The following is a 25,809-nucleotide window of genomic DNA, read 5'->3' on the forward strand; positions in this document are numbered from 1 at the left end:
CTACTTCTGCTCAGTAACTGTTCGCTTCCACAGATACATGCAATGTGCCTGGATATGGGCAAGCCCTTTCCCTACCCAATACACCCCATATATCTGCCACAGCTCATAAAGAACAAAACAAATATTTTCCTAAGAGCAAAGAAAGGAACCATTTGTGAGGCAACTTCTCATGAGAGAGTTCAAATAAGACCCAATACAAAGGAGAACAAGACATATTGCTCAAAAATAGACTAAGTTTTCCTTTTGAGGGTGGGGGATTTTGATGAGAAGTTTAATTCTGTAATAAATGCTCCTGGTTAAAAAAATAAATATTATGCTGAGACATAAGCATGTGTCCATGTTCATTACAGCATTGTATACAATAATCAAGACCTGGAAACAACCCAGGAGCCTAGTGGCAGTGAATAGATCAGGAAGATGTAGTTTATACATACAGTGGAATGTTAATCAGCTGTAAAGAAAGATGAGACCTTATGTTCTGCTACGATATGCAGGGAACTGCAGGGGATTATGATGAGGAGAAATCAGCCAGAAAGAGAAAGACAAATAGGGAAGGGGTAGATAGTATAATGGTTATGCAAAGAGAATCTCATGCCCAAGGCTCCAAAGTCCCAGGTTCAATCCCATGCACCACTATAAGCCAGAGCTGAGCAGTGCTCTGGTAATAAATAAACAAACAAATAAATAAGAAAGACAAATATCAGATGATCTTGTTCATCTATGGAATATCATTCAAACCAATAAATCTATACACTTAGCTAACACTTGAAGGTAGTCCTTCAATTTGTTAGCATTAAAGATTATCATCCTAGAAGCAAGTCTCAGAAGGTTCCAAATGAGAAAGTTATGCTATAACTTGAAAAACCATTTAAAATGAAGAGAAGGTATATAGTTTATCTAGTACCCTAATGCATTGTTTTCTCACACCTCCCCCAGCTAAAGGCTGCAAGGATTGTGGCCAATAAATATGAACTAGAAATAGGTATATGCAGTTAAAAAATAACTATGAAAAAGGACACACATACACACACACACACACACACACACACACACGGTTTTACCAAGCTAATTGTTTTTACTAAATTTCCTTATGGCTTTCACAAATAAAATAGAAATACACTATATTTCTAAATATTCATTGTTTATAAAACACTACGGTTCTATTCCTATTATTTTTTCCATTGAAGGGCTATTTGCTAGAATGAGTTAATCTTCTTGTGAAGGAATCAGTTAAAATGTGAACTCTAGTTCCCTAAGTGGAGATATTGCTCCAGAAGAGAAAACTTCATTTTTCACTACTGACAAAAACTCATTCTCACCACAGTTCTGTCTTGTTTTTACATACTTGGCTTCTCCCCAAAGTAGATTTCAGTTGTGAATATTTCTTAGTTCAGATCCACTAGAGGTTGTTAAGAAAACATATAGCTGCAGTGAAGAAGTTTCCACTGGAGATTGCTGCTCACTGCATGAAAGGCCAAAGGTGTTTGCTAAACCACTGTGGATGACTCTCACGCTCAAGTGTATGTTTCAATGTCATGTGACTTTGCTGCCCTCCTGTGGCTACTCCTTGGGGTGCCCAATTGTTGGCTCAGGCTAGAGGTTCTAGTGGCCCTTAAAGCCAGGTTACCCCCACTCATGCTTCTTGGCCTCACATGAAAGAGATACCATCTCACATTAACCAATGGACTGAATGCATAAATGCTCTACAAAATAGTTCTGGGTGTCTCTCCAAATTTGCCCAAGTCCCTAGAAGCTATGGTCCCAACTAATTAATCAGGCTTTGTATAAATAAATCCATTTTTCCCTTTGATTTTTTTTCAGCTATCTCCAGGGCAAGAGCTTTCTGCTGCAGACATATCTCAGATACTACGATTTCAGTTCTAGACCGCTGTAGCACATTGAAGGTCATGGTAAGGTAAATGTTGCAATAAAACAAAGTGATACTAAACCAAGGCATCATACTTTTTTTTTCTTTTCTTGGTACATACACATGTTGTGTTCATCCTACATTCTGTACCCCAAAAGCAACCTTGACCCATACTCCCAGTGGGGGAGAAGTGATAGGAGGAAGAAGATAAAAGGCCTCTGAACTCCAGCTCTATCAGCACCCAGAAAAAAAGGAGGAAAAGGAGAGGCACATATGGAGGTAGTAAAGTTGTCCTGTGAGGCTTGGAGGGGAAGAGAGGATTGGATCAGAAAGTAAAAGGGAAAAATTATCTAGAAATGTATCAGATAGTTATAGAGATGATGATTGGCACATGTCTACAACCTTAGGGGAACTGCCCTGGCTTGCAGCCGTTAAACTGAACATTCAGAACTTTAGGGGTGAGAATGGTGTGGATTTATACTCCTGTTAACATGTAATTCTGTAAATCAATGTTAAATCACTAATAAAATTAAAAAAAATAAAAAAACGAAAACGGGGGTTGGGTGGTAGCACAGTGGGTTAAGTGCACATGCCACCAAGTGCAAGGACCATCATCAGGATCCTGGTTCAAGCCCCCAGATCCCCACCTGCAGGGGAGTCTCTTCACAGGTGGTGAAGCAGGTCTGCAGGTGTCTATCTTTCTCTCCTCCTCTCTGTCTTCCCCTCCTCTCTCCATTTCTCTCTGTCCTATCCAACAATGATAACATCAATAACAACAATAACTACAATAACAATAAAACAACAAGGGCAACAAAAGGGGGAAAAAAGCAAATTAAAAAAAGATTAGGGGCCAGGTGGCACACCTAGTTGAGCATACATGGTACAGTGCACAAGGACCCAGGTTTGAGTTCCTGGTCACCACCTGCATGGGGAAAGCTTTACAAGTGGTGAAGCAGTGCTGCAGGTGTCTCTCTGTCTCTCTCCCTGTCCATCATCCCCTTTCCTCTCAACTTCTGGCTGTGTCTATCCAGTAAATAAAGATTTAAAAATTTTAAAAAAACACTTTAAGAAATTAAAATACAATAAAAACAAAAGTTGTGTTCACCACATTGTGGACCCTCCTGTGGGCCTCTAAAGGACTTTACACTCAAACTCCAGATGCTTCTCAACCACCAATTTGCAGAAGTTACCATGATGCCATCCTGACCTCCTCACCAATGTGTCCTGGAACCCTGTCTCTCCAGATCCAGGCCCTACAAGGGAAAGACAGAAACAGGCTGGGAGTATGGACTGACCTTCCAAACCCATGTCCAGTGGAGAAACAAATATAGAAGCTAGACATTCCACCTTCTGCACCCCATAATGATCCTGGTTCCATGTTCCCAGAGGGATACAGAATAGGAAAGCTATCAGGAGAGAGGATGGGATACAGAACTCTGGAAGTAGGAATTGTGTGGAACTGTACCCCTCTTATCCTACAGTCTTGTGGATCATTATTCAATCAATCAATAAAAAAAAAGTTGTGTTCACACTACACCATAGTCTCTAAAGTGTGCAGTGGCATTGTGTCTTAAAAATAAACAAAGTTTAATTGAAATTACTATATTGCTGGGAGTCGGGCTGTAGCGCAGTGGGTTAAACGCAGGTGGCGCAAAGCACAAGGACCGGCGTAAGGATCCCGGTTCAAGCCCCGGCTCCCCACCTGCAGGAGAGTTGCTTCACAAGCGGTGAAGCAGGTCTGCAGGTGTCTGTCTTTCTCTCCCTCTCTCTGTCTTCCCCCTCCTCTCTCCATTTCTCTCTGTCCTATCCAACAACAACAACAACAATAATAACTACAACAATAAAACAATAAGGGCAACAAAAGGGAGTAAATAAATAAATAAATAATAAATAAAAAAAGAAATTACTATATTGCTAACTAATAGTGGACCATAGTTTGATCCTTCAGTGAGTCCCATTGTTTTTTCTCTGGTGGTGGGCCTTGTTTGGATATTGATGGCACTAACTGATGGGTGGTTGATTATTGCTAAAGGGTTGAATGGCAAGGAAGTCAGACACACCCTTGGATTCTTCTCTTGAGCAATTAAAGTTCATGACAGGTATAGTAATTGACTGAATTTTTAAAAAATGCCTCCAGGGTTATTGCTGGGGCTCGGTGCCTGCACTTTGAATCTACTGCTCCTGGAGGCCATTTTTTTCTCTTTGTCACCTTTGTTGTTTATCATTGTTGTGGTTATTTTCTTGTTGTTATTGTTGTTGGATAGGGCAGAGAGAAGAGGGGGAGAGAAAGATACACAGCTGCAGACCTGCTTCACCACTCATGAGGCGACCTCCCTGCAGGGGCTCGAACAGGGATCCTTATAGTGGTCCTTATGCTTTGCGCCATGTGCACTTAACCCATTGCACTACTGCCTGACCCCCTTAGTTGACTTAATTAAATTCAATTTCAATTTCTCTTTCTTTCTTTCTTTTTTTTCTTCTCAAGCCCAAAGGGAAAGAGAGACATGGGAGGGCTAGTCCTTGGAGCAGTCTGAATATACAAAACAGATATTAAGTTTGTTTTATTCTATAAACATGTTTTGAGGTGACCCCACCCCCAGATGTTATTATGGTAGCATAATCACTGAGCACAGATCACCACAACAGACATACTGATAGTGAGAAACTTACAGTATTTCCAAGATTACCACAGAGACAGGTAGTGAGCAGGAGCTGGTAGAAAAATCCTGCCAACAGAAGCAAACCACGTAAGGTTGCCACAGTCCTTCAGTTTGTAAAAATCTGTGGTATCTGCAAAGCACCATAAAGTGAAGTGGAGTAAAATGAGATATGTCTACATACCATTTCAGGGATCAGCAAACTCTTACTATAAAGGGCAAGAGAGTAAATTTTAAAATGCTATTTTCTATTATACCAATGCAGAACTAACCTCTTGATAAATAAATATATTTAAAGGAATTAACACATGGCCATTTGAATTCATATAGCATTTCTAAATGTTCCATTCATAATTGAATTTATACAAATATTGACACTGGCTAGTCCAAACTTTATACTATATTCTGGTTGCTGTTTTTCAAATGGCTATGCAACATCTTCAAATGGTGAGTAAGCAATCTATCTCAACCTTTACACTTCAATGTTTAGGAAGAGGCTTCAGTGTAGAAAGGCACATCTATACTTACCACAAAGTCCAGTGTAGACTTTTCCCCCTTAAACATTGCTAACACCCCAATTCAATCAGCTCGTAGGTCCTACTGATTTGTTTGCCATTCACCCACTCTTCCTTCTTTCAACATGTATTCAACAATACTCAGTGATAACATCCTGTGTGTGTGTGTGTGTGTGTGTGTGTGTGTGTGTGTGTTACTAGATAGAGACAGAAAGAAATTTAGAGGAGCCGGAGAGATAGAGTGGAATACAGACAGAGAGACACCTATACCCCTGACCAGGAGCTTGAACCCAGGTCCTTGTGCACTGTAATGTGTACACATAGCCAGATGCACCACTGCCTGGCCTCATAGTGATGGCATCCCTAACACCAAGAAGACAAAGTTTCACTTGATATCATTTCCCCTATCCCAATCAGTTTTACTCTCACCCATGTACCCAATACACTTTGCAATATCTCTGCTAGCATTTGACACACTCTAAGGTAGAGTTTTTTCCAACTCCTACTCCATTCTTTCCCAACTCCTATAAAGTCCATTAGACTAGAACTCCCAAAACGCAGAAGAACCCTAGTAAACTCCATATTCCTAATGTTGTGCATTTAGGCATACTAGGTCACTGGTAAGGACTGAATGAGTAAATAAGTGTCGGGAAATTGTGAGAATGTGGTTGAGCTTGGCAGGGCTTGACCTGAGGAGTGTGTCTATCCTGTCAGTCTCTCTCTCTATGGAGAGGTTGAGCAAGGAAGGAGAGGATTAACCCCAAAGGTTTTCCCTGTCTTATCAGACTCCCTGCCTCACAAGCCACCCTGCATTCCTGATAGTATGGCCATTAGATAAAAAGAAAGGGGAAGATGTCGGGAAATTGTGCAGATGTGGGTGAGCTTGGCAGGGCTCACAAAGTACCCTGCATTCCTGATACCATGGCCTGTCTATATAATCACTGTTTTGCCTGAAAGATCCCCACCGATTCCATTCCTTTGATATATCTTCTTTCTACCCTCAAGACCCTCCCTGCCTGCAGGGTATCATTAATCCTACCAGTTAAAACCCTCGCAACAGTTGCTAAGGAAGTTCCTACCTTTCCAGCCCCATTTTGCCTTTCTCCGCCCTGTTCCTAGCCATTTTCATTTCCAACTTGCCATTTCCAGGTCTGTCCTTTTAAAGCCTTGGCTCTCTGATCAGTAAAGATAATTCATTGCCTCGCGCCACATGTTTGTTTCCTGAGTCATCTCCCTCACGTCGCAGAGTGAGTAGCAGCCCAGGCTGGCTCCGGTAGCATTCTCTCCAACCCAGAGAGTACATAACCAGGAAGAGGCACCCCCATGCTAGCCCAGCAAATGAGCGAATGGAAAAGGGAGCAAGGAGATTAATAAGTGACTTCCATAGTCACTGACAAGAGGAATGCATTATACTCTATTTAACATTTCTGTTGCTGGTATTAACTAAGCCACAGAAAAGAAGTAAGGAAATGGTATTGCTTTACAAAACCTACTTGCCTGAACCAAGTTGTACATAACAATCTTTTTAGCTAGTGGGGAATGGCATATACATATTAATGTTTTAGACCAATTAAGTAACAGCTCCCCCAGTCAACAGCAGGATAACTAGGGACCTCAAAATTCAACTGAGATGCTAAGTTGGCAAAGTCAAAAAGCAAGGTGATCCAAAGATTGGGAAGCCTGCTAAACCTCCCTGGTCCAAGTGAGAGGTCAGGGTCAGAACACTGGATCTAGTAATAAAGCAGCCCTGTCCTCACCCAAGGACAAAAGCAGCTGTGATTTTATAGCAGAGAAGCAGTTGCATTCGCCACCCCCCCAACAAGTCTTTAAAAATGCTGATCTGAAAGACTGAAGCAACCCACTGGAGACTCATTTTCAGTATGGCAAAAGTTCTGAAACCCAGCCTACAAAATCTCAGGAAGCAGCTGGGTTCCTAATTAAAACAAATCGTTAATAGATTTAGCAGTCCAAATTTATGCTTTTCAATTAAAAATGCTATTGCAGTTGGTGTATTTGCACAAGAGTGTATGTGTCCGGGTGTGTGTGTAAATATGTGCATGTGTGTGAATGAGTGTGTGTGTGTGTGTGTGTGTGTGTGTGTGTGTACAAACTCGCCCCCACTCTGGGCTTGGGGTATTCCAGAGTTTAACAGGCAGTCATAAAGACTGGGTCAAAAACAAAACACAGAGGTTAATTGCATCAATTCTTAATTGTTTTGGTCACTTCCTTAAGTCTCCATCCATGGTTCAGAAGTAGGTGTGTTGTGAGTTGTATAAAATACTTACACAAAAGAAGAGAAAAGAAGAGTTTCCTATCGTAGCAACTACATGTAAGGAGACTTTTTTTTTTGCCTCCATGGTTATTGCTGGGGCTCAGTGCCTGCAACATGAATCCACTGCTCCTGGAGGCCATTTTTCCCCCTTTTGTTGCCCTTGTTTTGTAAGTAGACGTTTTTAAAGCTATTGTGTCAGTGTTAGCTATCTTTTGAGATGATGTTTTTAGTTTAACTGAAGAAAATTTGAGGGATGATTTTGTTTTCCATTCAAAGCACCCCAGTCCCATAGTCCATGTTAATAGGACTTCACATTTCAGGGCAAACAAGTCAAGTTGGATGAACCTCTTGTTCTTGTCTGTTGGTTATGAGAAAATGTGTTATGTAATAGTTGCTGGTGTCCATAAGCAAAGCTATTAACTCCTTCTTCACACAGAGGATGACCCAATCTCTATTTCATTCAATTATTTCCTGTATAATATGTGGGAGCCCAAGATGGAAGATGGACCCTGAGAATAAGCCTCCCAGTTATTTCCATGTCTCTGACATGCTCAAGATGCTCTGGGTTATACCTATCACATCATTTATTTATCCCCTATTAAAATAAGAGTTTTTTAGCAATATAATGAAAGGTAATTCATCAGACTCCCTGAAGTACAGGAACGGTTTATAGTTTGGGAATGGGAAGAAGACAATATGCATTCTGGCTATGCCTGGGTGCTGGGTAGTTGTGGACAAGGTTATTCATCTAGAAGCTGTATTGCTCAACTTTTTTTTTTTTGCTTCCAGGGTTATTGCTGGGGCTTGGTGCCGGCACTACAAATCAACTGCTTCTGGAGGCCATTTTCCCCATTTTTTTGCCCTTGTTTTTTTGCCCTTGTTGTAGTTGTTATTGTTGTTGCTGTTATAGCTGTTATTGTTGTTGGACAGGACAGAGAGAATTGAGAGAGAAGAGAAGACAAAGAGGGGGAGAGAAAGACAGACACCTGCAGACCTGCTTCACCACTTGCAAAGTGACCCCCCCCCTGCAGGTGGGGAGCCAGGGGCTCAAACCGGGATTCTTAATCCGGTCCTTGAGCTTTCCATGATGTGCACTTAACCTGCTGTGCTACTGCCTAGCCCCTACTCAACTTTTAAATCCCAACTATCTTCAAAAAAAATTATAAATTCAAAAATTCATGGGAAATTTTAAAGTAATTTTCTAGAACACCTGAGCAAAACACTCACTCATGGGCTGGGGAGACAGCATACTGATTAGGAAAAAGAATTTTATGCCAGAGGTTCAGAGCTTCCAGGTTCAACCCGCAACATCGCCATAAGCCGGAGCTGAGCAGTGCTCTTAACATTCTCCTCTCTCTTTCTCTTCCTAACCCTCCCTTACCCCTGTTCCTCATTAAAATAAATAAATAGATAGATAAAAGACTTTAAAAAACACTGACTCAAAATTTAGGGAAATGACTAGATGCTAAAAACTTACCATTATATAAACTTGGAAATTAGTCTACATTTATATTTCTCCTCCTCCTTCTCCTCCTTCACTTCCTTCTTCTTCTTCACCATCACCCTCTGTAAGCCATCATCCCTGGTAATATTGCTATTTTACCTTTATTTTTTTTATGAACTAAGAAAACCCTGTGCTTCAGATTCAGTCTGGAGTTAGTTGAACATTACACATCATCCTAAACAAGGAGTCCATGAATTAGATTTCTATGTGGGTTTATCCCTCCAAAGTTGTACTTTATGTAATATGTGACTGTGTGTGTACATAATACATGGTTGGAGATCCACAGATTTCCTCTGCTTCTTGAGTGGTTCTATATCCAAAAATAAACAGTATGGGTTGATAGTCTACAAGATGTATTTGAAATCCTAAGGGATATGGTTTTTCTTTTTAAAAGCTAGAATAAATTACATCATGGTAAGAGGTTGATACTGCACATAAAGAAACACAATATGATTTGAATATAGATTATAGTATCTTACAACTGGTGCCTAGAACACACACTACAGAAGAGTAGGAGAGTCAGCACACAAATAAATGGAATATTTAAAAATCCAGGATCTCCCCAAAGAAGGCAGGAAAGGACAAAGCACCACGACTAAATGAGACCAGAAAAAACAAGTGGTTCAAGAAACCTTACCAACTATTATATGAAATACACATGGGATAATTACTCCAGTATAAGATACTTAGGAGGAATGGAAAGAAGACGCCTGTGTGTTATGTAGAGGAAGCACACTTTAAATATAAAACACATACATGTTGGAAATAAATAAAACACATCCCACCAATAAGTGGAAGAAAATGTAGTTATGTCAGTGTTAATGGCATAATAGAATATTGTGACAGATAGGGAGAGGTATTTTCCTGGAAGTAAAATATTGTTTCATCACAAAATCTTAGCAATTCTAAACACATTGCTACCTAATAATAGTTTTAAAGAATATGAACCGAAAATTAACACATCTAAAAGGAAAAAGCAGACAAACACTTGGAGATTTTGACAAAATTGTTAATTCTTCTCTATATAGCTGATGGAACAAATAGAAAAAGGCAGATTATCATCTGGCAGGTGGTATAAGTTTCCATCTTTCTTGGTTACTTGAGGGGAAACTACATTTTTTGAAAATAGGCTGTTTCTTGTATTTGTCATTGTAAGAAGTTCTTAAAAAGCGGAAGAAGGTGGAAAGAGGGTATGTATGTGGTAGCAGTAGGGGTCAAGTCCTTGCTTGACTATTTTTTTAATTAGTGATTTAATAAGTATCAAAAAGATTGTGGGATATGAGGAGTGCAATGCCACACAATTCCCACCACCAGAGTTCCATGTCTCATCGCCTCCACTGGAAGTTTCCCTATTCCTTATCCCTCTGGGAGTATGGGCCAAAGATATCTATGGGGTGCAGAAGGTGGAAGGTCTGGTTTCTGTAATTGCTTCTCCGCTAGACATGGGCGTTGGCAGGTTGATCCATACTCCCAGCTTGTTTCTATCTTTCCCTAGTGGGTTAGGGCTTTGACTTTTTAAACCCAGCACCCCTTTTTGTTTCACTTTATTTAAGCTCCATGCCTTTGGTTCCTCTATCCCCTACTTCTGCATTTCAGATAGGGTAGATTTGCCTTTTTTTTTTTCAGGGTAAGATAACTGAGACAACAGATGAGCAAAGATAGCAACTTACCACCTTAAGCTCCAAGGGCTCAGGCAGGGGCTGTGGCAAAGACAGGGAGTCCCACTCCATCCCAGGGGATAAGTCTCTCAGCTGCTTCTAGCCACAGATCTGCATCTCTTTTGCAAGAGAGGGTATGCCCTGCAGCCAGATCCTCTTGTGACAAGACCAGGATTTAGTGAAAGAAGACTGTAATCTGAACAAAGCCATGCCACCCTAGAGGAAAGGAAATAATTAAAAATAATAGGGGGCCAGGCAATACTTCAGTGGGTTAAGCACACATGGTGTGAAGCACATGGACCAGCATAAGGATCCTGGCTCCAGCCCCCGGCTCCCCACCTGCAGGGGAGTCGCTTCACAGGCGGTGAAGCAGGTCTGCAGGTGTCTATCTTTCTCTCCCCCCCTCTGTCTTCCCCTCCTCTCTCCATTTCTCTCTGTCCTAGCCAACAACAATGACATCAATAATAGCTACAACAACAATTAAAAACAAGGGCAACAAAAGGGAAAATAAATAAATAAAAGAAACAGAGGGAAGAAGAAAAAGAGGGAGGGGTGGAGGAAAGGAAGGAGGGAGAGAGGGAGGGAGGGAAAGAAAAAAACAACAACAATAAAACAGAAGGAAAGACACTCAGAAGTAGTAGGTGTGATTTAGAAAGAGAAGGCATAGAAAAAATGGGCAAATACATATAAATATAGATAGGTAGTTATAGAAATAAGCCAACCCATATCCGACCTTGAAAGAACTAGTGCAGTTTCCAGGGGAGGGAATGAGAACACAGAACTCTGTATGGTATGGAATTATACGTGTTATTTTACAATTTTGTAAATCAATATTAAATCACTAGTAAGATTAATTTTTTTAAAAAAGAAGTAGAACAAAAAAGTAAAAGCAATAACAGACCTTTGAGTGGTTGGTGAATTGATTTGTCACATGATTTGGCCTTTAATTTTAACATTAATTTAATTTTCTACTAAGGCCAATCTATATATATCGTGTTCCCAGAAAATTTAGTTTATATGTATATATTATTAATAAATGAACCCCTACGTTGTTTCTAAAAAGTATGTATGGATTATGCATTTTGTGCATTTCTTTAAGTTTTATTCAAGAGTGTGAGCAAGATTGTGATCCAGGGAACTGAACCGGGAGTTAATTGCAAGCTCTGTGCTCTGTGATTGACTACTTCCTGGGTTGCAAATTATGCATTTTCATAAAAACAAGAGGAAACTAAGCCATCAAGGCTTTTATTTGCTCAGCATAGAGTTTAGATTTCCTGATCCTCTGTGAGCTCTAGAGCCATTCTCCTAAGGGCAGAATTGAAGTCCTTGTGATAGAGAAACTCCCCTAGAGCCTTGTGATGAGTTCTCCTGGTTAAATGCCTTCCATGTATATGCAGCGACTACTACACCATCTCTTACCTCTGCAGAGAAAATTATTCTGTGTGTGTGTGTGTGTGTGTGTGTGCGCACGCACGTTTGTATACATGTTCCCATAAATATTTTTTGAAAAGTGTACAATAGAAGCCAAATAGTCCAACACATAATATATTTTTGCCTGTATCTCAGTGTATGAAGACACATGCATATCTATCTAGCAGAATTGTTCAGAGAAGTCAAAACTGCCTTCAAATCCCAGAATTATTTAAGAGCCCTGTGACCTCAGCCAAACTGTAGGATCTCTTTAAACATAGGTTTCTACATCAGAAGTGATGAAGATTTTAAAAGCAGGCTCCACCTTGTTCAGCGTGTTCTGTGGATTAGTGATAATAAATGTGAAGTGCCCGGTGCTCCAGGGTTTCCTGTTCAGCAAATAGGATCACCAGGCATTAATCACAGATGGAATCAGCAAGTGGAAACAGTTGCACAACTGAGAACACAACTCCTGGCAAAGCTGGGAGGCGTGAGGTGTATCTGGCTCATTTTCCCCTGGATTTGTGTGGCTCATCAGGTGAAAACAAATTCAACTGTTCTGTCATGCGGTAGTCGGGGAAACAGGCTCCATGCTCAGAGCTGTGCTTCAATGAACACGGCAAGATCAGTTTGCAGAATCAGGGAGGCTCTTGGGAAAGAGGAAGGAAAAAAAAAGCCAACACAACCATTCCAGGGGGCTCTCTACCTGTTGATTCTGAGCACTCCTTCACTCTTGAGAGTAAACCACAAAACTGGCCTGAAAGTAAGAGGTGGGAGGGGAGCAGAGAGCCTGGAGATTCCACTGTGCAGACAATGGATGGAGGTAACGTGGGCCTGAAATATAACTCTGACCTAGTTGACTATATCTCACTTCCTGTAAGTGCCTGTCCCTCAAATTGAGCTCAAGCACTTGGCCAATCTCCTTGTGTAAATAGAACAATGCTTTATATTTCCCCACGACTCTGGAGCTGCTCTATCAATAATGCAGGAAATGCATCTGTCCAGCACAGTGAGATTGTTTTTCTGATTTCGGTTGACAGTTATGGAAATCGTTTGGCAAACAATCTACTCCACCATCAATGCCCAGAGATTACAGCTTTTTTTTTTTCCCCTCCAGGGTTATTGCTAGGCTTGGTGCCTGCACCATGAATCCACCGCTCCTGGAGGCCACTTTTCCCCTCTTTTTTGTTGCCCTTGTTATTGTAGTCTCATTGTGGTTATCATTATTACCATTGTTGATGTTGTTCATTGTTGGATAGGACAGAGAGAAATGGAGAGAGAAGGGGAAGACAGAGAGGGAGAGAAAGATAGACACCTGCAGACCTGCCTCACCGCCTGTGAAGCGACTCCCCTGCAGGTGGGGAGCCTGGGGCTCGACCCGGGAACTGGGATCCTTACGCTGGTCCTTGTGCTTTGTGCCACGTGGCTTAATCCACTGTGCCACTGCCCAACCCCTGGTTTGTTTTTTCTTTTTTTTTTGAGGGGGGGCTCTCAGTCACTTCTGAGATCTTGGAAGACAGGGGAAGACAGGGGAAGATGGGGGGAGACAGAGAGAGGGGGAGGGGGAGAGAGAGAGGGAGGGAGGGAGGGAAGGAGAGAGAAAGAGAGAGGGAGGAGAGATACCATAAGCCTTTAGGGTGGAAAAAGTCCCAGCCCTCTTGCAGGAAAAGCCATGGGGCATGTTAGAAAAAGCCAGTTGTGTCATCTGGTGTGAGAGATGGTGAGAGCAAGGTGAGAAATGATAACAGGATGGTATGACATTGCTAGAGGAGCCACTGGGCAGGAGAGAAGCCAAAACTCCTTCAGAGAGCTGCCTTTTCCATTGACAAATGTCCCATGTCACCCAGGAGTCATTGCAAATATTTATAGGGGAGGAAATTGAGAAGGCATATTATCATCACTTCCATATTAATCTTGACAAATAGAACCATTAGCTAGTCCCTAAGAAGGCCCCTGCCTACCACTTTTGTTAAAATAAAATAAAAAAAAAAGAGGAGAGGTAACTCTTACTTCTGCAGAGTATATGGACAGAAGTTGATTTATTTTTAAATTGCAACGTCCTAAGTATCAACCAAACCAGTGCTTTTCCTACAAGTTCCTTACAGTCGTGAAATGTGCCTTACCCCCTCCCCCCAATGCCCACCTCTGGTGTATTTCACTTGGCTTCCGTTTCATAAGGAGGAATAGACGTCTGATCTCACTGGTGGCCTGTGACCTGGGCACTTGGAGAGTCATTGTTCCCCTAGGGCTAGGAGACAGGGTGCTGACTATGCATGTCTCTCCCCTCTGAGTCCCAAGGTGAAGGCTCTGGGGGCGTCTTTATAGCGAGGAGGCCACTGAGCTGAGCAGAAGTCCTCCTAGCCAGGTGAGTTCATTTTCTCATGAACTTTTCACCGAGGCTCCAATTAGTATCCTATTAACCTCCTTAAATATGGAATTGCTAAGATCTTAGAATACTCCAAAATGGACTATTAGCTAGCCCATTTCCTGGCTCCATCAGATGAAAATGCCAAAGTAGGTCATCCAACAGAATTACCTTGATTAATTTTGGCCCTCTCCCATGGGGTAGGATGTCAGGGAAGTTAAAGGTGGCACAGATCCGATGCATCATCTCCATGACAGATTAAACGTGGGATTCTTGAAAAACATTTACAATTACAGGCTTCTAAAGATTTTCCTTCTTAATATGATGAACACTTCAGACATGCTGAACTGATCAATCACAGGGATGGTGACTTCCCTTAAATGTCTCTCTCTCTCTTCTTCTTCTTCTTCTCTTTTTTTTTTTTTAATGTACCTGTTCTCTGAGGTATAATTTGGAAAAAGCGTTATTTTCCCCAGTAATTTCTCTTGTGAAAGCAGAAACTCAGAGCATTTGGTCCCATTCCTCTCCATAGATCCAGAATGGTGTTTAAACAGGCAATGAAGATGCCACTGCCACTCCAGAGCCTACTCAGAATGACATCTGCAAATATAAATGGCTTTGCTAAGGCTAAAAAAAAAAAAAGAAGAAGAAAGCAGCAAACTTCACATCTTTTGCCATGCATTCCTAGAGGTCTGCCTTAAGGAAGTACTTAAAAAGAAACAAGTTATGTTTGAATTTCTCCTCTATTGGTACAGAAGTCTTCACAATAGGCAGGTTTAATTTTTTCAGGTAAAAAAAAAAGCTGCTTTAAAGACTTATAAGCAGTTTCAAATATTGCAGCACAATATGTCAAACATCTCAATTTTGTCATCACAAGTAGACTTTGGTGAAATTATTTGTTTCATAACATGCAGACTATAGTTTGTTCTTTAAACTATTTTTATTTGTGGCTAGGGAGGTGGCTCAGTGGATAGAGCAAATTCTTTGCAATTATGAGGCCCTAGGTTTGATTCCTGGCTTTTTGAATGATGCTCTGGTGAATCTTTCTCTCCCCCCCTCATAAAATAAATAAATAAGTAAACTTTTAGAAACAGATACACAATGAGGTTACTTTTCTTCTGAAATACCTTAGGAATAGAAACCCTCTGAGAAGCCAGGTAGTGTCTCCCCTTATAGTATGTGCGTGCTACCATGCACAGGGATCCAGGTTCACGTGCCCAGTCCCCATCTGCAGGGGAAAAGCTTCATGAGTGGCGAAGCAATGATGCAAGTGTCTCTCTCACTCCCTCTCTTTCCCCTCTTCCCTATGGATTTCTGTCTGTCTCTATCCAATAAGCAAACAAATACAAATATATATTTTTTAAATAATCACTTAAAAAGAGAAAATCTTTGAATGCAGTAGTAGTCTACAATATTCTATTTAATTTTATTTTAAAAGGGGCATGCCTCTGTTGTGTCTACAAGGAACCTGGGCTCATACCCTGATTCTATAAACACTGGACCTGGCTCACTGCTCTTCAGTCCTTTTCAGACAAAACTGCAACTTTTGGGTCAGCTAGATAGCAGTCCTGGGAGGGTCCTGCTTTGGATCCTATGCATGTAGCTCAAGCTCAAGTCCAGCCCCCACCACACTGGGGTAAGCACTGTCTCTAGTTCCTTTCCCATCTGAAAAAGTCTCCCTGGAGCAGTGAAGTCCCAAAGACAACAGCAAAAGAAAATGCAACTTGATTCCCTCAACTCACCCACTAAACTCATCTGAAATTTGCAAGGGGAGAAGGGAATTCAGATTTCTGGGACCTGGGTAACACCAGAGATGCTACCCTCACAGTCTAACATCAGATGCCTCCGATTTATCAGATGCTTCTTGGTTCTGTCTATCAACTGGTCTAGTTAGGAAATTCAGTGTGGTGTGTGTGTGTGGGGGGGTGAGTGATCAGTGGTACTCTAGGTTAAATGTACATAGTACTAAGTGCAAGGACCCCTGCAAGAATCTGGGTTCAAGCCCCAGGCTCCCTGCCTGCAGGGCAGATGGCTCACAAATGGTGAAGTAGGTCTGTGGGTGTCTTTCTCTGTCCCTCTCTATCTCCCCTTCCCCTTTCAATTTATCCCTGTCCTGTTCAACAAAATGGGGAAAAAACTGCCACCAGAAACAGTGGATTCATAGTTCAGGCACCAATAATCCTGGCAGAAAAAGAGAAGAAAAGGAGATGAAAGGGGACAGGAGGGAAGGGAAGTGGGGGGATGGGAGGGGAGAGGAGAGGAGGGAGGGGAGAGGAGGAAAGACATTCAGTAGAAGCTCAGCTGTGTTACTTCAGTAAAGAAATTTAGCAGGGGCTACGTGGTGCACCTGGTTAGGCGCATATGTTACAATGCACAAGAACCTGTGCTCAAACCCCCAGAAGCCCCGGGCCCCAACTGCCGGGGGGAAGCTTTACAAGTGTTGAAGCAGTGTCTCTCTGTCTCTTTTACTTTATATCTCCACACCCTCTCAATTTCTAACTGCCTTTATCCAATAAATAAACACATGGACATATACATCTCTCAACTCAAGTTACATAGAAGCGTAACAGTTTATCGGTTACCTAGAATACCTTAACCGAAGTGCCCCCAACCCCCAATTTCTGCTCTCTCCTGGATATTGATCCATCAAATTCCCATTAGAACATCATCAGATCTTTACAGAAATGTTTACCTCTTTCTTTCTCTTTTCTGGGAATTTCTATGTATCTTTCTCACTTCTTCCTTTAATCATGTACAAAATCTGCCGTGACTCTACACAGTTTTTGGATATTGTTGGAATTTCCTTCCCTACCAGTCAGTAAGCCCAACTGTATAGAGTCTGCTGTGCATTTCTGGATTCAGTGTTAAGAAAGCAAGAACGAACGAGAGAGAGAGAGAGCAGGAGAAGGAGAAAGAGAAGATACAAAAAGGGGCAGATGGTAGCACACCTGGTTAAGCACACACACTACAGTGCACAAGGACCCAGATTCAAGCCCCTGGTCCCCACCTACAGGGGGAAAGCTTCACAAGTGGAGAAGCAGGGATGCAGGTGTCTCTCTGCCCTTCTCCCTCTCTATCTTCACCTCCCCTCTCAATTTATCTCTGTCTCTATCTATCCAATCACAAATAAAATTAAAAAAAATAGATTCAGTGTAACAGCTGCATCATAGTAGGTGGGAATTGAATGAATGGCTGTTGGATCACATAGTTCTTTCCTTTCTTTTTAAAATTTACTCTTGTGAGAATGAGAGAGATCAGAGGACCAATCAGCTGTGACATATGTTGTGCTGGGGGTAGAACCTGGGGTTTCTGGGGCTCAGGCATGCAAGTCCTGCTCTCCTAACACTGAGCAATCACTCAAGGCTGTGGAGCAAATTGTTCTGAGGCTAAGAGCATTCTACACTCCCCCTCGACCAGGCCAGCAGTGGGCAGGCATGACCCTTTCAGCCTCCGCACTGCACTCTATGCACCAACCCTTCATCAGTTCCTTTTTGGCTTTGACTGAAAGTGACACATAGCTAACCAATTTCACTTTTCTGAACTCAGTGGCAAATCCTGGGTTGTTTTACTCAGTGCCTTCTGCAAACTTACCCGTGCACATTTCCCTGGTTATTCTAAGCTCCTCCACTGCAGAGTATCAGACCTCAGCCCTCATAGGTAAGGGCTGTTTCACCTCCCTGTACCAACATTAAGCAAGATGGATTTTTCAAAACGAGGCTAGTCAGTGAACTGTGGTGCCAGAGTAATCCCATTACTTTCTGAAATGTTGAGTCTGTTATAATCACTCAAGTGTATCAGTGCTGTACTTGAAAAGGGAAAGGTTCCTGGGACATAGTTTCCTTCAAGATGGAATTCCTAATCTTGCAAATGTTATGTGTCCACAGAGCAAAGGCCTTTAAGGGGCTCATTAGGACATTCAAGCAATTTCAAGATGTTTCTCACAACAAAACAAAGAAGTTGGTATCAGTTCCATTCTGTCCCTTCCTGCTTGGAATTATGTGAAAAAATAGTCTGAGTTTCAATTTCTAATTCAATTTCTAGCTTCATATGACAGTGCTGATCTGTTGGCATTCATTCTCTTTAGGGTTAGAACTGTTGGGGGGAGGGGATCAGGCGGTGGCACAGTGGGTTAAGCGCACATGGCTCAAAGCACAAGGACCGGCTTAAGGATCCTGGTTTGAGGCCCCGGCTCCCCACCTGCAGGGGAGTCGCTTCATGGGCATGAAGCAGGTCTGCAGGTGTCTGTCTTTATCTCCCCCTCTCTGTCTTCCCCTCTTCTCTCCATTTCTCTCTGCTCTGTCCAACAACCAACAACATCAACAATGGTAATAATAATAACCACAACGAGGCTACAACAACAAGGGCAACAAAAGGGGGAGGGGAATGGCCTCCAGGAGAGGTGGATTCATGGTGCAGGCACGGAGCCCAGCAATAACCCTGGAGGAAAAAAAAAAAAAAGAACTTTTGAGGGAAAGTTAAAGAGAAATGAGCATAAAGGGATTTTAAAAAACCTGAAAGAGCCATCCTGAAAAGAGGAATGAGAACCCTTTAAGAGCACACATGCAGCAACACACAGATCCACATGACTATTTTTTTTATTTTTATTTATAAAAAGGAAACACTTTATGAGTGGGATCATCCCATACTCGTGAGTTGTACCCCTCTTATCCTATGGTTTTGTCAGTGTTTCCTTTTTATAAATAAAATAAAAAAATAACTAAGGTGGCAATTAAAAAAATAAAATAAAAAGGAAACATTGACAAAAATCATAGGATAAGAGGGGTACAACTCCACACAATTCCACCACCAGAACTCCTTCTGACCTAAGAAGTGGGCTGAGTAGATAGTCACACATATTCTGTTGCAGTGTTCAGGTTCTAAAGAAGCATTTCTCAATGTGCAGTTTTGGATCCACTGGTTGGGTCTTGAGATCCTCTAAGAGGTACAATAATTTATCACCAACCTTGGGGTTCACCCTTTACTGTTTATGTGCCAAGGACTTAAAATTCCACTGGATGTTTACAGCTACTACATGAGTTCTGAAGAATTACTGACATATTATATTGATAAACTAAAATTAGGCTCAGAGAGTTGACTCTGGATGTTCATCCAGCATGGTGCCAGGAAGTCTGGCTGCTACAAAGAGCTCTGCAAGGCTGTGGAGCTCCTCCTGTTGAGGTCCACAGGCAGATGGTTGGAATGCCCGTCATTTCCAGGAAGTACATCTTGTTATCAGTGCATCATTAGTGTCTTATTGAGTTGTCCTTGGTTTTTAATTGCTACCAAGTTTGTATTAATATTTTACTTTCGTTGATGGCTTTGTTCTTCTTTTCTGATTGCTCCTACTTCGGTATTGTTTGCTCAAGGGTTTGGGGAACCTCTCACCAGTCTGACAAACACAGGTCCCTCTGCACCACAGGTAGAGAGGTAAGGGATAACATGCACACTGAGACTCACTCGTGACTGAACATTTTCTAAGCACTTTAAACATCAGAGTTACTTGCCAACATAAACCAAGCTCTAGTCAATCTCACTTTATATTCATCAGACCCTGCTAATACTTTTAGATCAGTTCTGCATTTTTAATGGTTTCCTATTTGAAGTGGATTACTTTTCTCTCTCAGCATTTATTCTACAAAGTGACAAATATGTAGGCATCCATGGAATGAAAAAAATTATATTATATCCCTGCCTCTTACCCTAGATAAATAGGAGCACTGTGCCACACTTATATTTTGCTTTTTAACTGAATCATTTAAATGCATGTTTCACACAAAGAAGTACTTTACTATGTTACAATAGCACCATTTATGTAACACAGGTTATGTTGGCAAGTTATTATTGTAACATAGGTTTATGTTGGCAATTTATTATTTATTATTATTTTGTTGTCATCTCCAGGGCTTCTCTAGGCCCACTTTCTCAGAGACAGACAGAGAGGCAAAGAGACAGATGGGAAGACCAAAGCCCCCACCCTCCAGAGCAGGGTACCATACATCACCAAGCGGGCACCCTCCCATGGGAGCTGTTTTGCCAGACCACCACCATTAATTCTTAATACAGGTATTAAGAAGAGGTTCAATTCCCAGCACTGTTATGTATCAGTACTGAGAAGAACTCTGGTCATATGCCCCATATATATTAAAAAGAAGATGAATTCGAAAATTAAAAGTAGCTCCCCCCCCGTATTATATATTATCTAAGGGTCTATGGTGTAGCTCACGTTTGACTTACTAGCATTCGACTGTGCCTCATTATTTTTAAAGTGTGCTTATCTGTCTAATGAGAGGCCAGGATGCACTCTAGCACGCATGGTGACAGGAACAGAACTCAGGGTCTCACCTGCGAGTCCCACACTTTAACGGCTCAACCACCACCCCGGATGTTAGTTTCCTTTAGGCCAGAATAACTGTATCATGTCTTTTCCCCGTTGCTATTGACTTTTTAAAATGCTAGATCATTTGTCTGCAGATTATGCCTCGTTGTAGATTTGCTCAAGCATCTTCTTAATGCGTGTCTCATCTTTTCTCTCCTAGCATTCATTCAAACTGGAAATTCAGTGTAGAGGGTTGGTTCAGATCTAGCTTTGCCAGATTGTTACATATGTGAAGTGCAGATTGTTTTTCGATTTTTATTTTTTGTTTTTGTTGGGCCTCAAGCACAGCAGGCCAACTGTTTTCAGATACAGAAAGAGAGAGAAAGAAAAAGAGACAGACAGAGAGAGAGAGACAGCAGAACACTCTCCACCAGTGCCATAATATTCCCATACGACATGCCAGTGGCTGGTTGACCTGGGTCACACAAGTGGTGTAGCAGGTGTCCTTGAGGTGAGCTATCTCACCATCGCAGGCTTCTTCATTTTCTTTCTTTTCCATTTTATCACTCTCTCCTTTCCTTCCCATCCTTCCTTCCTACCTTCCACTTTTCTTGCTTCCTTTTTTCTATTGGCATCTCAGTTTATAGGTTGGTCTAGAGTTTGAGTCTATAATCTTCAATTATTATTAGAATTTTATAGACAGGGAGTTGGACGGTAGCACAGCAGGTTAAGTGCAGGTTGCACCAAGCACAAGGACCAGCAGAAGGATCCCGGTTCGAGCCCCCGGCTCCCCACCTGCAGGAGGGTTGCTTCCCAAGTGGTGAAGCAGGTCTGAAGGTGTCTATCTTTCTCTCCCCTCTCTGTCTTTTCCTTCTCTCGATTTCTCTCTGTCCTATCCAACAACGACGACATCAATAACAACAACAATAATAACCACAACATCGATAAAACAACAAGGGCAACAAAAGGGAAAAAACAGCCTCCAGGAGCAGTGGATTTATAGTGCAAGCACCAAGCCCCAGCAATAACCCTGGAGGCAAAAAAAAAAGAATTTGATAGACAAAGTTTAATTATTATCCTCATTGGCACAGCTATAAGATTAATGGTTATCACCAGAATTAGAAGAGACCTTTGAAATGATCCAGTTCAACACTATCATTTCACAGGTTAAAACTGTTGAACACAGATGTGAAAAGACTGACCCAAAGTTAAATAGTTAGTGCCAGTTAACACTGATCTCCTAATATTAATTTCAAGTCAAAAACACATGAGCAGGGATTAAGAACCAAAGCGTACAACAATTCAGAGTAAAACCAGGCACTGTCTCTTTTTGTTTCAAGCCTTTGTGAAATGAATCCAATCATCCAAAATGTTGTCATCGGCTTCCTCCTATTCTTGGTTGAGCAGAAAACATCTGACAGCTTCCCCCGGAGTGCAGTGAGAGCTCCTGATGGAATATCTGCTCATCACAAGTGAAGAACTTAAGTACACTGAGTCGTTAGAGAGCACAGCACCAACCTGAAGGAAGGTTTTGCAGCTACATTTCAAGAACAGAGTCAAGCTAGGGCTACTCCCAAGAGGATGTCTCTGAGGTGCTAGCCTGCAATGATTTGGAAAGAAACACATTTCTGCACTATTGTGGGTTGTGTACATTGCGTTGTCTATAGGTGCATTCGTAGGTCTTTCCCCTAAGTACCTAAGGGGAAGATAGCAACCACTCAGCCTCATTCACCAGCATCCCCAGAGTTAGTGTTAACAGTGCAGCAACAGCGTGTGGCTCGCTGATCTGGTGTCTTACATCTTCAGAAAGGCACCAAAGCAGTTACTGCGGAGCAGAATCAAGAATTTGACAGCTGTTGTGAGATTGCACTTTACTCTTACCACTGAGAATTGAAAATGAGTATCAGGTCAAGCATTCCTGTGCAATGAAACCACGGAGTCAGTTCTGCATTACTTACCCAGTAGGTGGGTCTCCTTAGGAAAGCTTTCCTGCCCTGGTGAAAAGCCTGGGATGTGATGTGACTGTTATTCCTATAGCCAATTGTTTCCCTTCTCACTCAAATTTTCGTCAAAAAAAAAGAAAAGAAAAAAGAAAAAGAAAAAGAAAGCAATGTGGGCAGGTTCATACTCATGCTTGCATTTGAGAGTGTTTTGTTTTCATAGTACTACTTGTTGATGTTTTTTTCTGTTTAATAAAGCTTGCCAGAGTTCTGGGAGTAGCCTCACGTGCTTGTTATGAAAGATTTTAGATTGAAAATACACTCTAGGGCCGGGAGGCGGCACACCTGGTTGAGCGTACCTGTTTCTTATCAGCCCTCATTCTTATCAGCAGGGGAAAGTATTGTGAGGGTGAAGCAGTGCTGCTGGTGTCTTTGTCTCTCTCTATGTCCCCTTCCCTTTCAATTCTGGTTGTCTCTATACAATAAATAAATAAATATTATTTTTTAAAAAGAATAGTATTTAAAAAGAAGTTATATTGTTGAGCCACAGAAAAATCTCCAAAATGTCCTGTGCATTTTTAACTTTTCTCTCTCGTTTCTGACCCTTCTCCTGACAAAGTTTTAATAGTCAGTGTGGATCCCCGGTGCAGGTGGTTTAAATCAGAGGCCTCTGTGGTTCTCTTTGGATAGTTTATGACATCCATTAGGATGGTGCCTTGTGTGCATTGATGAGTCATCATGTGACTATGATATTCAATTCTGAGAAATAAATTTTTAGGCTACTAGATTTTTTTTTTTTTTGTCTCCAGGGTTATTGCCTGGGCTCAGCGCCTGCACCAGGAATCCACTGCTCCTGGAGACCATTTTTTCCCCTTCTGTTGCCTTTGTTGTTGTTGTTGTTTTATAATTGTAGTGGTTGTTGCTGTTGCTGTCGTTGGATAGGACAGAGAGAAATCGAGAAAGGAGGGGAGACGGGGGAAAGAAAGACAGACACCTGCAGACCTGCTTCACTGCCTGTGAAGCAACTCCCCTGCAGGTGGGGAGCCTGGGGCTTGAACCGGGATCCTTATGCCACTCCTTGTGCTTTGCGCCATGTGCACTTAACCCGCTGCACTACCGCCTGACTCCCTGGAATTTTTTTTAAAAAATAAAAAGAGTCAAGGAAAGATCGGGTTATCTTTGATTGACTGACTGGTTGAATTATTCATTGATCAGTTGATTTTTGTTGTCTAGCCCCTTCTTTCTTTCTCTCTTGTTATTTCATTATCATTATTATTTTCTGACACCAGGGTTATATTGGGGCTCAGTGCTTGCACTAGGGATCCACCACTCCCAGAAGCCATTTTTTCCTTTTTTTTTCTTTCTAATTTATATTAGATAGGATGAGAGAAATTGAGGGGGGTATAGAAAGGAAAAGAGAGGGAGTCGGGCTGTAGCGCAGTGGGTTAAGCGCAGGTGGCGCAAAGCACAAGGACCGGCATAAGGATCCCGGTTTGAACCCTGGCTCCCCACCTGCAGGGGAGTCGCTTAACAGGCGGTGAAGCAGGTCTGCAGGTGTCTGTCTTTCTCTCCCCCTCTCTGTCTTCCCCTCCTCTCTCCATTTCTCTCTGTCCTATCCAACAACGACAACAACAATAATAACTACAACAATAAAACAACAAGGGCAACAAAAGGGAATAAATAAATAAAATAAAACATTTTTTAAAAAAAGAAAGGAAAAGAGAAAGATAGATACCTGCATTCCTGCTTCACCACTTGTGAAGTGTTCTCCCTGTAGGTGGTGGTGGGTAGGGGCTAAAACCCTGGTCCTTGTGCCTGGTTATATGTGTGCTTAGCTGGGTGTGCCGCTGCCCTCCTCCTAGTCTTGTTTCTTTATAAGAATGAAAATAGGGAGTCGGGCGGTGGCGCAGTGGGTTAAGCGCACGTGGCTCAAAGCGCAAAGACCTGCTTAAGGATCCCAGTTTGAGCCCCCGGCTCCCCACCTGCAGGGGAGTCACTTCACAGGTGGTAAAGCAGGTCTGCAGGTGTCTGTCTTTTTCTCCCCATCTCTGTCTTCCCCTCCTCTCTCCAATTCTCTCTGTCCTAACATCAAGGGCAACAAGAGGGAAAATAAATAAATAAATAAATAAATAAATAAATATTTTTTTAAAAATTTAAAAAGAATGAAAATAAACACAACCATGTGCTTTTTGCCTTTGGGAAACTCCATAAGCTCAAGGTCTGAAGAAGAGTCAGGGGAAAGAATTTCACCCCCTCTAATTGAAGAGGAACCATGATCAGTCACTAGTAGAGCATGATAGCAACAAATGAAGTGTGAGCGCCTTTAGATGATAGAAAAGTTTATTACCACCCTAGACTCTAATGAACAGGAGTCATGAACTATCAGTTCATAGGACATAACACAAGTACATAAAGCCAGAATTGCCTTCTGTACAGCAGTAGTGCTTGCTATCATCTTACAGTTTGAGAATTCTAAGAAATTTTAAGAGCTTCAAAGATGAACAATCTTAGTTGAGAGCAGAACTATAACACTCTCAAGGAAACTGAGAGAAGAAAACTATGCAAATTTAAGCCAAATGTAGAATATTTTTAGATGCTGATTTTTTAAAGATACACATAAAAAGCAATATAAAGGGGCCAAGTGGTGGTACACCTGGTTAAATGCACCCATTACAGTGTACAAGGACCCGGGTCCAAGCTCCTGGTCCCCACCTGCAGAAGGAAAGCTTCATGAGTGGTGAAGCAGGGTTGCAGGTGTCTCTCTGTCTCTCCTCTATACTTGTCCCTCCCTTCTCAATTTCTCTCTGTCTCTATTCATTAATAAATAAATAAAAACATTAAAATAACAATATAAAATATGGCTCACACCTGCCTGAAGGTCACTTCACAAGCGGTGAAGCAGGTCTGCAGGTGTATATCTTTCTCTTTCTTTCACAATTTCCCTCTCAATGTCCCTCTGTCCTATATAATAATAATAATAATAATAATAATAATAATAATAAGCCACCAGAAGTGGTGGATTCCTAGTGCCAGCATCGAGCCCCAGGGACTGGAAGCTAAATAAATAAATAAAATAAAATTATGGTTCAGATCTAAACCATATTAATTTAATTTAATTCACTTCTTTAAGGTATATTTCTTGAGTCCCCTCTTTAAGATATGTGAGTGTATATGTAATGCCTGTCTATAATCATTTTAATAAGGAAGTTATCATACAAATCAATTCTATTATCATACTTTAATGATATGGTATTTGGTTACCAAATTGCCTATATACTTTTTACCTTGTGACAGACGCCTCCTAA

Source organism: Erinaceus europaeus, chromosome 20, assembly GCF_950295315.1.
Source record: "Erinaceus europaeus chromosome 20, mEriEur2.1, whole genome shotgun sequence".
Taxonomy (NCBI): Eukaryota; Metazoa; Chordata; class Mammalia; order Eulipotyphla; family Erinaceidae; genus Erinaceus; species Erinaceus europaeus.